At 36.2% G+C, this 13,462-nt stretch overlaps 1 protein-coding gene across 2 annotated transcripts in view; it reads left to right on the top strand.

Annotated features, from left to right (window-relative positions):
• GRID2 (glutamate ionotropic receptor delta type subunit 2) overlaps positions 1-13,462 on the top strand; it is a 1,443,376-nt gene that overhangs the window by 1,055,573 nt on the left and 374,341 nt on the right. The gene's annotated exons all lie outside the window — the stretch shown is intronic.

Raw genomic sequence — 13,462 nt, 5'->3', positions numbered from 1 at the left:
TATAAGCTCACTCATACATCCATTAAACCAAGGACAATTTATTGAGAATTAAAAAAAATTAAAAATAAAAAGATATCTTACGTCAAAACCAATTATTGCTTATCTACTATATGCTAGTGATACAAAAGTGCTAGCGGTATTATAATGAATAAAAAAGATGCTTTCAGCCATCATGTAGCTCAGAATTCTACTGGGGGAAGTAAGGAAGTTAGTGACTCAAACCTAGAATAATGCCTCAGATAATGAGTACCACAAAAGATTAAACTGAGCGGTGTAGCAAGAGCAGACTCTTCACTGTTTGGCAAATGCTTTTTTCAATTCTAATTTGAGGAAACTTAAGTTAATCAATATATGCAGAAAAATCAATTGTCTCCGGTGGATATGGAACTTGTAAAACTACTTCTCCCCAAAAGGATTGCTTTAACTAAAAGTCTTGATAAAAAGTTTGATACTAGAATGAGAATTTATGAACTGTGATCTTTAGTGAATCGAATTCTTTCCCCCACCAAAACGAAACAAAACAAAGCAAAGCAAAACAAAACAAAAACTAGTATACCCACAAACTAGCTCCTGGAACTTGTGAATGTGACCTTATTTGAAAAAAAAAAAAAAAAGTCTTTGCAGATATAATTAAGATGAGGATTTTGAGATGAAGACATCACAGATTATCCAGGTTGGCCATAAGTCCAATGATAAATATTCTTATGAGAGGAAGGTAGAGAGAGATTTGATAGAGAGAAGGGGAGATGGCCATCGGAAGGTAGAGGCTGAGCTCAGAGTTAAAGAACCACAAATCAAGGAATGCCTGGAGCCACAAAAAGCTGGAAGAAGTGAAAAAAGATTCTGCCCTAGAGCTTTTCAAGAGGGTGTGACCCTGCCAATGCTTTGATTTCAGATCTGTCTTCTGGAACTGTGAGAAAACAAATTTCTGTTGTTTTCATATGCTGAGATTGTGGTTGTTATAGCAGCCATAGAAAACAAATTATGATCTATTTGGCCATATTTTCTAAAATAGAGATCATTCTAAAGTGTTTCAATCAGTTACTACTGAGATGAAAGTGCATAGAGAAATGCCTACCTGAATTACAGTAAAGACACTTTTTTTTTTTAAAGATTTAAGATAAAAAAGAAAGTATAGGGAAAATGAAAGACTATTCTTTACATATGTACAACTTCTGCCGCCTTCTAAAAGCTCTGGGTGTCCATCCAGTTTCAGAAGCAAAGGTGATCATTGACCCTAAACCATGTGTTTCAATAATTTATTACTGCATAACAAAACACCTTAAAACTTACTGGCTTAAAACAAAAACTTTTATTTTTAAGGGTTCAGTAGGCCTCCTGTTCAGGCAGGACTTTATAGGGATAGATCACCTCTGCTCCACATGGTGTTGACGGGGATAGCTCAGTCAGAATCCAAAGATTCAAGATGGTATCACACACATGTCTGGGGCATTGGTGCTGGCTGTTGGCCGAGGTCCTATAGGCTTCTTTTATGTGACCCCTTTTACCTTCTGCATAGTCTCTCATTATTCAGTTTTGTAGCCTACCCTTTTTTTACTTGATTGTTGGCTTCCAAAAATGAGAAAACAAAAGCTACAAGATCTCTTAAGACCCAGGCCCAGAAATCATATATCATCCCCTCCGCCTAATTCTGTTGGTAAAAGCAAGTCACAGAACTAACTCTGATTCAACAAGAGGGAATGGACTCTACCTCTTGATGCAAGATTGGTACATATGCACAGGTACAGAGGAATTATCTGTGGCCGTCTTGTAGGCAAACTGCTACACAATGGTCTGCTTTTTTAAATCATGTTCTTTGATGAGATTTGATCCTTTCTCATGGATATCTCCCTTCTTTAAATATTGAATACTTACTATTTATGCCAGTCTTTTAGAAATTAGTAATATACTGCCTAGTGGAATTTGTTGTATTTTTTTTCTTTTTAAAGTTTTTCTGCTTTGTCATTTCAAAAAGATAAATCCTTGAAGGTAAGAAGATGTTCTATGCATCTTTGCATCCTGTAACACTAGCACAGCAGGTATTTAATAAATATCTTCTTGACTATAAATGTTGAGTGATGGGAAAATAATGTATTTACACTATGCACATTACTGCATCAATGTCCACTAGATGATTTGTTGCTAAGTCTCTTGCAGGCTATTGTGATCAGTTAGTCCTAACCCCTGCCCTTTCTCATGCTTATCATGTGTGTGTGATTATAGTTATTAATAATTACCAGTGGAAGTATATATGGGGAAAGTATTTAGGATTATTAATTTGAAAAGTAATTAGAAAAACATGTAAATCCACAAAGAACTCTTTTTTGAAATGTGCCAGCCTTTCTAAACATGCCTGATTTATGGGAGTCTCCATTGCATGAATGTTTGCAATATTTTGCAATGAAATAAAAATTATTTTCAAAGCTGGTAAGAATGCTCAGAGGCATAGTCAATCATTTGATGATTCAAAGTTATCCACGAAACACCAGTACTCCATCCTCAAGGTGAGCGTAAGCACAGGCATCTGATAAAGAGGGAGCCAGAAAGGAAGGATTACACAGTGACCTAGACAATAGTGTCATGTCAGTGTTAGGATCAGATCAGCTGATTACAATGGCTGATTGTACTGCTCCTGGTGAAAGTTATTTGGAAAATTTGAATGAGTAATCCTCTCTCATTCATCACAGGAATGACTCTTGGTATGAATCTAGTCATTCCTGGAAACAATTGTAGAATCACAAAGCCAGATAGGATTTTATGAGAATTCACTGATCTGTTTCTTACCTTGAGATAAAACCCACATGCCACCAAGTCCTCTAGGCAACTGAGATTTAGTTTACTCTTTGAGAAAAATAAGACCCATTCATTCATTCAACAAATATTTATTATTTGTGACTTGTATAGGTGCTGGGTGTCCATCAGTAAATAAATCAGGCAAAAATCACTGCCTTTGTGGAACATGCAGTTTAATAGAGCAATATAAGTGATTCCAGTAATCCTTGTTGGCTTTATATATATTTGACGTTGCTTTGCTCATATTATAAGAAACTATCCACAAATAGAACTAATCACTAAAAAGCTGTGAGTTGTGAGAAAAGAGTTTAGAATTTATTTGCATTAATCCCTTACTTGAAATAAAAGCTAGGCCTTCAAACACCCAGGCCCATGTTCTTTACTTTTTGCCCACTCCTTTAAAAATATCTTCCTTTTCCTACATTGACGTAGTTATAGAATGCATTCACAAAACCTAACACAACTTCTATGTAATTAGCAATAAATCTTTTAGTTCCACATGACAGAAACCCACTTGAATAGCTGAAGCAAAAAAAAAAAAAAAAAAAAAAGTGGAGGGGAGTTATGCAAATAAATTTTAGTTTTTCAAGAACCCAAAACACAAATGCGGCTACACTTAGGAAATGAGCGCTCAAAGACCGTTAGGACTGTCTATGTGTCCCTTGCTTTATTCTTCTCTGAAAACGAATCTTATTGAGGTCAGAATCACCTAGTGGTTTCTGGTGCTAAACTGCCTGGGTTCAAATCCTGATGATTTCACTTTCAAGCCGAGTAACTTGGAACAGGTCAATAATCTCTCTAATCCTCAATTTCCTCATGTGTTAAAATTAGGATCATTAATAGTATCCGCTTAATAGGATTATAGCAAAAAAGTAAATCAAATAATATCCAGGGCTTTGGTACAATGCCTGCCTCATAGAAAGTCTTCAGTAAATGTGAACTGTCATTATAAAGTAAATGTCAAGGGCTGAGCTGGGGAGAGCTGAGCTGCCTGGTATGGGACTAGTCAATTGAGACAACAAGCCAAAATGAAAGTCAATTTAGCCTTTATTCACTTACTGCCATAGGAAAAGCAAGTCTGGAAAGAAAGTCCTGGCTCTCCCAGGGTCCTCTATTTTCATACAGAATGACAACATAAGAGTCAGATGTATCAACACACAGGGGGGTGGGGGGGTATTGTCTCACTGCTGGAGGGGACCCTGAGGCTCCTGCAGGCTTATGGTCTAGTGCAGGGGTGAGGAGGAGGGAAAGGAAGAAAGGAAGGGCTAGGAATGGAAAAGTACTGGGTATTAAGTTAGAATATAAATATGTCTTCAGGGCTACTACCCCCTCCCTAAACTGGGATGTTCTCAGCAGAGACTCCTGGGGAAGGCCTCAGGCCAAGGCCCAGATAGAGAGGCCTCTGAATGGAGGTTCCTGGGCCAACCCAGCAGATACTGCCTAAAAATATGGCCAGCCAAAGGGACCTGAGTTCGTGACTGCAACTCCCTTCAATAGGCTTGTCAAGTAAAGCCACCTTAATTGCCTGCAGTCAGGCCTAAAAAATCATTCATACATTTTTGGCCAGGAGCCGTACTCTTCAAGAGGATTTTGCATTGTTGAGAGGGCTTTCCCCTCCCCACTAGGTAATGTTTTATCCCCTCAAGTTTCAACAGTTTATATTTCATGGGTATTTTGTGGTTCTTCTTTTCATGAGATAGTATAGGTATACGTCTTAAAATGAGTCTTAGAATATAAGAAGCCCCCATCATAAGTTATGTTTTACTCTTATTGTTGCTCTAGTTGTTGTTGTTGTTATATAACTATTCAAATGGTAGGACTAGTATGATGACTTATTTTATTCTCTACCAGGTTAGGTAATGCCATCATTCCTCATACTGAAGGCTTCTGAAAAGCATTCCTCGATCTCTATTATGTAGAGCTTATCCTCTCTGCACCCAGGAAGAATGAGATTTGCAAGTCTACATTTCCAAAAACAAACAAACAAAATTCAGTAGCAGGCAGCAAAGCATCGTGGCTATATATTGAGATCCCCATTTAAGGCACTGTTTAAGAAATAGTCAACAATGCCTGCAAGATGTGTTAAGTTTCCTCTTTAAAAATCATCTAAATTTGTTCATTATTCAATAAACATGGAAGTCCTACTTTGGGCCGAGAAATATGTATTTAAGAAGGTGGTGAGGAGACAAATACAGTAATTTTTCCTGATTTCATGGAAACTCACAGATAACTGGTGTGATAAATGTTAATGTATAAAAGAGAGGAACATGATTCCATCCTGGAGGGACATGAGCTAACCTAGGGGGTGGAAACAGGTAGTCAGGGAAGGTTGATACTAACCTATAGATGTTTACATTGAGATCCAAAAGATGAGTAAGAGTGAATTCAGGAATTCTTTGAAGAATGGCATGTATCTAGTATTCTTCCCATTAAGGAAAACTGTATATTCAAAACCATTGGTTCACAAATTTGGCTGTACTTTAGAATCATCTTGGAAACTAACAGATACCAATGCCTGTATCTCATGCCCAGAAATTCTGATTTAATTGGCATGGCATATAATTTGGCATTGTTTTTATTTGTTTTCGTTTTTAACTCCCAAGTAGTTCTGATCTACTTCAGTGTTTCAGAAACAACGTTTAAATCCTTAAGGCAGGAGGTTGATGTCTAGCTCAAGAAACTGAAGGAAGACTAGTATGGTTGGAGTTCAAAAACAGAGAGAATATGATGTGGCATGAAATAGTAAATGTAAAGTGACAAATCACACAGGTCTTGGCTGGCCACATTAGAAGTTTGGTCTTTCTCTTGATAACAATGGAAAACTTTGGAAAGATTTTAAGCAAAAGGCATCATATCTAAATTTATATTTATGTTGCAATGTAGAGTGAAGATGGTAAAAAAGAAGCAGTGAAGTTAGCCTGGACTAGGGTGGTGGCAAGGAGATGGAGTTAAATGGATTTGAGCGTTTGTTTTTGGAGGTGAAATTAGCAGATGGCAATGGATTAGATATGCATGCTTGTAAAACAAATTTGTCAATTTCTGGCTATTGGAAGAATGATGGTAGGGGGTAGATTATGAGTTTAATCTTTTAGATATTTGAAGTGCCTTTGAGATATCTAAGCAGAAACATCGAAGAGATAGTAGAATATAAAGAGAAGTCTAAACTTGAGATTTTAGATTGGGAACAAAGATCTACAGTTCAATAGCAATGTTTACATTAAACTTTGTGAGTGTGCATTAACCTGGTAATTTCAAAACCTAATTATTTTACTTGTGAAAAACACCGTGATAGGCACTGGGCACACAAAGGTAATTAAGGTGGTGCTCCTGTCCTTAAGTGGTTAATTATTTAATGGACAAGATAAGAAAGACAGAGAATTCTAATGTAGTTTTAAAATTAAGAGTCCCCCTTTAAAACATCTCAAGATAGAAAAGAATGAAAGAGAAGATAATCCAGCAACTTTTATCAGGTTGTAACCACTAAATGCTAAAATATTATTAGAAAAAAATTCTTTTTTTAAGAATTTTTTTAATGCTTATTTATTTTGGGGGGAGAAAGCAAGAAACAGTGTGAGTGGGGGAGGAGCACAGAGACAGGGAGACATAGAATCTGAAATAGGCTCCAGGCTCTAGGCTCTGAGCTGTCAGCACAGAGTCCGATGCAGGGCTTCAACACACAAACCGTAAGATCACGACCTGAGCCAAAGTCAACACTTAACCAACTGAGCCACCGAGGGCACCCCAGAAAAAAAAAATTCTGACCAGAAAGAAAAGGAAAGCTAATAGAATATGAGTGAGGGGAATCACCCCTGAAGAATCACAAAAATTGGCAAGGGTACAATATGATAGCAGGACACTATCTCAGACAGAGGATGTTTTGTTTTTTCATTCAATTTGAACTGGAGAGGCAAAAAAGAAGGAGTAGAAGGAGGAGGCAGAGGAGGAGGAAAAGGGGGAAGGGGAGGAGGAAGAAGAAGAGGGATTAGGAGGATAGGAGGGGAGGGAGAAGGAGACGAAGAAGGAGGAGGTGGAGAAGAGAAGGAAGAAGAGGACAGCAGAGATTTTATTGAATGAATTAATTTATCAGTTGTTTATTAGGACCTACCAAGTACCAATACAGTGATAAGGGCCATGGGTGCAAGAATAGACAAGGTAGGCATTATTCTGGCTTCACAGAGTTTATAGCCTCCTATCTTATTTCAAACAAGAAAAATAAAATTGCCTGTTTATTCGAGAAAGTGTCCCTAGCTAGCTTTTGCAAAAGAAGCCGGTAAAAATGATGCCTTCAACCAATAAGGTTAAGTAGCCATTCTATGAGATTGCATGGGTGTTTAAAGCAAGTTTTAGAGCAGTGCTTCTCAATCTTGGCTATAGGTTGAAATTGCCTGGAAAGCCATAAATAATACTGATGCCTGGATCCCATCCCTGGAGATTTGGACTTAATTGTTCTGAGTTTGAGCTGATACATCAGAAGTTTTAAAAACTTTCAGGTGATTCTAACATGCAGCCAGAGTTGAGAACCACAACTTTAGAGGCATGCTCCCTCACTGAAACCAGTAAGTGACTCCGAATGATGATGCTGAACCAGGAACAACAGTGCTGATTATATAGGAATGATAATAATAAACATTGCATTAGTCTTCATGTGCCAGGAATGCTTCTAAATATTTAACATATATTAAGTCAGTTAATAGTCTCACTAACCCTATGAAGAAGCCACTTTTATTATTCCCGTTTGAGAGGTGAGAAAACTGGGGCCCAACAGCACATGCCCAGCAGGTATCAGAGTAGGTGCCTGAACCTAAGCAGTCTGGTTCCAGAGTTTCTGATCTTAGTGTCTATGATCTACTGCCTCTAAATATAGTATAATAATAATTTTAGACCAAGAAGAATGATAAAAAAGGGAAACTTATAATTGTAGAGTATTATTAAATCAGTCAAATGCCAGTTGATAACTGAAGAGTGGTTATTATGGCTGCATAAAACATCTTTGAGCTATTTTTTCGTGTGTGTGTGTGTGTGTGTGTGTGTGTCTTCTCAAATTGCTATTTTGTGGAAATCAGCTAAATTCATCTTATTGCACATAGTATAGAAATTTTGTTTTCGGCATCAATACAGGGAAATGTAAGCAGTTGAGTCAGGTGATTTTTTTTTTCAAAGACATTTTCTCCTGAAGGAAACTCAAGTGCTAAGGCTATTTCATGTAATCTAAAGAAGGTCTACTACTTCATGGTAATGACCAAGCTGTAGGAACAGAATCTTAGGAGGAAATAATCATCCCCAAGGGGCAAGTCCTGCAAACTTAACCTGTTTTACAGGTGGAAATATCACACACACACACACACACACACACACACACACACACACACACACACAAATATTATTGGAGGGATTACTGACACACTACATTCCTGTATATATCAAAGAAAAAACATTCCCATTTACCATTATGAAACATGCATCTGAGTCAACCTGCCCTATGTATTTTTTTACACACTCTATCCCATTACAGAAGTAATATCGACCAAATAAATGCTGTGCATATCTACATGGTTAGCTCTCAGCTACTTTGCCTATGCCTCATTCTTCCTCTTCTTTCCTCTGAAGGCTGAGAAAGCAAATAAAGGAAATGTAGTGGCTGGCAGCACACAGCCTGCGGTACAGTGGGTATTTTGTATCCTGCAGCTGGAGCTTTGGTACTATGGCCAGGCTTCGTTTGTTCCATATGAATACAAGCTACTAAATGTAGAGAATCCATTTGGCATTCAATTAAGAGCTCTCTTGACTCCTGTTATTAAAGCCTATAACTATTAAGCGTAAAATTAAAGTTGAACAGTTCAGCTCTTTTTGACATTATAACACCGCCTGAAAAATAGTGATGCAAAACCAAGTCAAACGTCATCCTTTAAAGCCCATGGACAAATGAAAAGAGGAAATATTGAAGGAAAAGAGTAAATATCTAAAACTTGGCCATTTGCTAATGACATAACACATGATGTTAGAAACGTATTACTGTTCCCATGCAAATACAGCAACCATTTTGTTGAACACAAGATACTACCTTGATTTTAACAGAGAGCTACAAAATTATTATTGCTAAAACTCCAGTGAAGGAAATAATTAAAGCATTAAGCATTTTTAAGGTTTTAAAGTTATTTTAAGCAATAACCAAAAAATACTATAGGAAATCAATATACCGTAATTGAAAGGAAATTGAATTGGTCCTTATTTTTTAATCCCTTCTAAATTTTCTCTAGACTGCCAGACCATGGGAGACAGTGAATCTTGTTTTGCCATCAGCAGTATGACTTTCTGTAAATCTCATGTGCTGCAGGGGCCACTTTTATTATTTTTTACTTAGAAAGTGCTCAGCTGAATAGATAGTATTATAAGATTTTGTGTGCATTATCTATATTAGTCCCTGGACTCATTGTTATAAAAAAAAAGAAGAAGAAGAAGGAAAAGAAACAAAAACAAAAAACACAGCCAAGCACAAGCAACCTTCTCCACATATCCAGAAAAGCCAAGTTAATAGAATTTCAAACAATGAAGCCACAGAAGTTCTTAGATAAGCCTCACGCTTGAATTTAAATGGAATTCTTCTATTTTTTTCTTTTTTTCTTTTTAATCAAACACTATGCCAGTCAATCTTACTATGCTGCAAGGAATATGACCCATTGTAGATACAAATTCAGTTTGAATTTGTGTGAACTTCACTCATTTGTATTGCTTATTATTGGACGGAGCTATTACAATCAAACAGAATAGCTTGAAGGGAACCTCAGGGAGATGAGTGGATATGAACAGAAATTAAAGAATCTTAAAATTTGAAAATTCCTTCAAAAAGATGTGAATAATCAACATTTTCTATGTGTGTTGCTGTTGTTTCTTTCCTCGTTTATCTTCAGTATACATTTGGAGAAGCATCAACAGACCTTAAGATAAATGAAATGCATCCCACACTTATCTTTAGTATGTTGGTAACACAAAGTAGAGATTTCCGGAAATATTTTTGAGACTGTCTTGTCCGTTTCATTTATCTACTCCTTTCCTTATTCTACTCAACGCCTCTGGATGGCTTAAGTGAATAAAAGCACACTGGAAGGAGCACAGCCTCTCAATCCTCAGTTTTCTCTTCTGTAAAATGGAGATAATAATGTTACCTTTCTCACGGTGCTGTTTTGAGAACTAAATTAATCAATCTAAGTAAAGACCTTGGAGGACTGGTATATACTATGCACTATGTACACATTATATTTCTTTAATAAAAGTGGTAATTGTGATGATTTGCCTTTTAAACTGTATTGCCAAAATGTGAATTCGCTAGCTGTTATAGAGAGGCAGCTACTTAACCGTTCTGAGCTTTCTTTTTTTTTATTATAAAATAGGAATAATATTTTCTATACCTACCTCAAATAGATCACATTTATGAAAACAATTCATAAGCTATAAAACAGCACTGCAATTGAAGCACTGGAATCTGGACTTTTAAAAGCACTAGTTTAGGGGCACCTGGGTAGCTCAGTCAGTTAAGCATCTAATTCTTGATTTCGACTTCAATCATGATCTCACGGTTTGAGTTTGAGTCCTACATGAGGCTCCATGCACTGATAGTGCAGAGCCTGCTTGGATTCTCTCTATCTGTCTGCCCCTCCGCCACTTGCACTCTGTCTCCTGCTCTCTCTCCCTGTTCCTTTCTCTCTCTTTCTCTCTCTCAAAATAAATAAACTTAAAAATATATATTAAAAAATAAATAACAGTATTAGTTTAAATCCTAGTTTCATCTCTTAGTAGTTATGTGACTTGAGATGAGCCCTTAGTGTCTATGCCTTGTTTTCTATTGTTATAAAATAATAATTGTAACACTACCTTCTTATGAAGTTTTTTTTTTCATAAAGTTATTTTGAGGCTTAAATGAGATCATGTATGAAAAGCTTAGTATCAGGGCTAACACTTAGAAAGTATTCTGAAAAATGTAAAAGAAATAGTTCTATTCAATATAAGAAATAAGTATTATTTTAATTTCTAAATAATTTTTTGTTGTGCTCCATTTTGATATGTGATAAGTAGATATATTTTATTTCTAGTTTTCAGATAATTTGTATTCTAAACTTTCACTATCTCAAAATTCAGTCTCTGAAACTCATAGTTCTTGGTGTCCATAGCTAATAGCTAACATTAAGTGTTAGAGTTTATGCATATGAAGGAAGAACTGAATTAAGTAAAAAGTGTCACCAAACCTGAAATCCAGACTGCTGTTATGATGAACAGGAATAACTTTACAAGTGCTATGATCAAAGGACATATGAGTCAGATAGCAAGAAAAGAGAGAGAGAATATAGAGATGGGAAAGACCTTCATCAGGTAGAGGAGACAATGATGTGTTGTAATATATATGAGAAAGAAGAAAGAATTTGGCCACATTTCTTTGTGGGTGAGAAAAAACATCATATATGGTCACATCATATATGTGTATAAATAATGTTTAAGTTATTGTCCAGGTCTGAAGACAAATGCTTTCTTATTGTTATTTCAAAAACCCAAATGTTTCAGTGCCTTAGAACTTTTAAACCATTGACTATATTTAGTTATGTTTAAAGGAAGACATAATTAAGAAGAAGCTGGAGATTATATATTTTTAAATATTTGTCCAGAGCATTGTTAAAAACAAACTGCTGAGTGAGTTTTGTTGTTATTCCAGTGGTAAATATTTTGACCAGTCCATATACCAAAATGCTATGATCAAGTTTGCATTAATAGATGGCATTTATTCAGGCAAACCGACAGTCAATTCACCAAGGCAGACAAAAAAAAAAAAAAAAAAAAAAAAAAAGAAAGAAATCCTTATATTTACTTTGGCAGCTTAGACATGTTTACCTTGAACAAGATGATGTCCTAAAAGCTATCCATTAAGCTTAGAATTAAGTAATAGAATTGTAGAAGGTGGACAGTGTGCTAGGTCTCCATTTATGGTTGTAAATCACTGTTTCCGCCAATACTAATTCATCTAAGAAAATAAAATCTTGAAAAGTTACTAGAAAAAGCGCACATCAAGGAATGTAATTGGGCATAGACTCTGGTTGACCTCAGAAGAGAACAAAAACTCAAAAGAAATTTCATAAGGTTTTAAATGTGACGAGAGGACTACAATATCTCTGATAATTAGACATTCAACACATTTGGATTTGCTAATGGGATCTAAGTTCTAATTAGACTTTTTAGGTAACTAAGAATGGCATACCATTGTATGAATTTAATGTGCTTTTAGAGTTGAAACCTACAATTAGCAGCCTTTTCCAAATTATTTTAATACAGGAAAAGCTGGCTTTTTGTTTATATTGTGACATACTTTCTCTTTAGATCTATGCACATTTCAGGTTTCTTAATTAAAGCCCTTTTGGGGACTCACAGAGAAACTTGAGTTTTAATAGGAAGCACCTAAATCTTTGATTTGTGAAGGAGACTTGCCAGTGTGTCAACAACTCTGGAAACCACAAACACAATGCAATACGAGGAAATAAATCAGCTTTCAGGAGGAAGCCACAGAAATAACCAGGGCTCCCTATAAACCATTCAGTCAATCAAAACAGTCTCCAAATATGACTGAAGGTCTGTTACATTTTTTTAAATTTTTTTTTCAACGTTTTTAATTTATTTTTGGGACAGAGAGAGACAGAGCATGAACGGGGGAGGGGCAGAGAGAGAGGGAGACACAGAATCGGAAACAGGCTCCAGGCTCTGAGCCATCAGCCCAGAGCCTGACTCGGGGCTCGAACTCACGGACCGCGAGATCGTGACCTGGCTGAAGTCGGACGCTTAACCGACTGCGCCACCCAGGCGCCCCAGGTCTGTTACATTTTTAAAGCATGCAAATATGGATAGGTTCCCAAAAGTGAAGGCTCGTGGATCTGGTATCAGAATTAATAGCATGGCATTTCTTCCCAAGATGTGTATAATAGCATTCTTTGCAGCTTTGCTCACTGAGTTATCTGCTAATTCAAGCCACAACATCTCTTTTTTTTCTCTCATTTCAGAATTGAGAGTCATCAATTTTTATCCCCTTGTGATTTAGAGGCAGTGATTTTAAAAATGGTAGCCCTTAGATTTGGATGTTACAAGAGATAAGAACTGCATGAGGATGTAAAATTAAATCAGTATTTGGAGTGTAAAGGGCAGTGAATCATTGCAAGACTTTAAGGGAAAGGCTGCTGCCAAAATATCCCCAGGAAATTGATAGCACTGACAAAAAAGGCAAATTATATTGTTGTATGTACTATGAATATTTGAAAACAACAAAGCTATATCCATGACTTTTTCCCTCAACTAAAAGCAGTAACCCTTCTAACCGTATTAAAAATCTTGTAGTTTTTCTAGTAAAAGCAGTGTAATATCTAATTAAAACCATTGAAATTATAAGAAAATCTAACGTGTGCAATAACTGATCTATTAGAACAGACATTATACTAAAATTATATGCACTATTATTTTTCCAATTAGTGCATAACTGGGATTGAGTTATTGGTGTATTTATAACTCCTTGTTAAGTCGTATGTCCTTAGTGAGTCTGCTAAAGCATATTGGATACTGTCATATGCCATAGAGTGATACTTAAAGGCAGGAAATGGAATTTCTGATTGCTTCATTTGCTATTAAAAAGAAAAACCTATTC

Source organism: Panthera tigris, chromosome B1 (assembly GCF_018350195.1).
Source record: "Panthera tigris isolate Pti1 chromosome B1, P.tigris_Pti1_mat1.1, whole genome shotgun sequence".
In the NCBI taxonomy this organism is placed as follows: Eukaryota; Metazoa; Chordata; class Mammalia; order Carnivora; family Felidae; genus Panthera; species Panthera tigris.
This window is presented reverse-complemented; position numbering and strand designations above follow the sequence as displayed.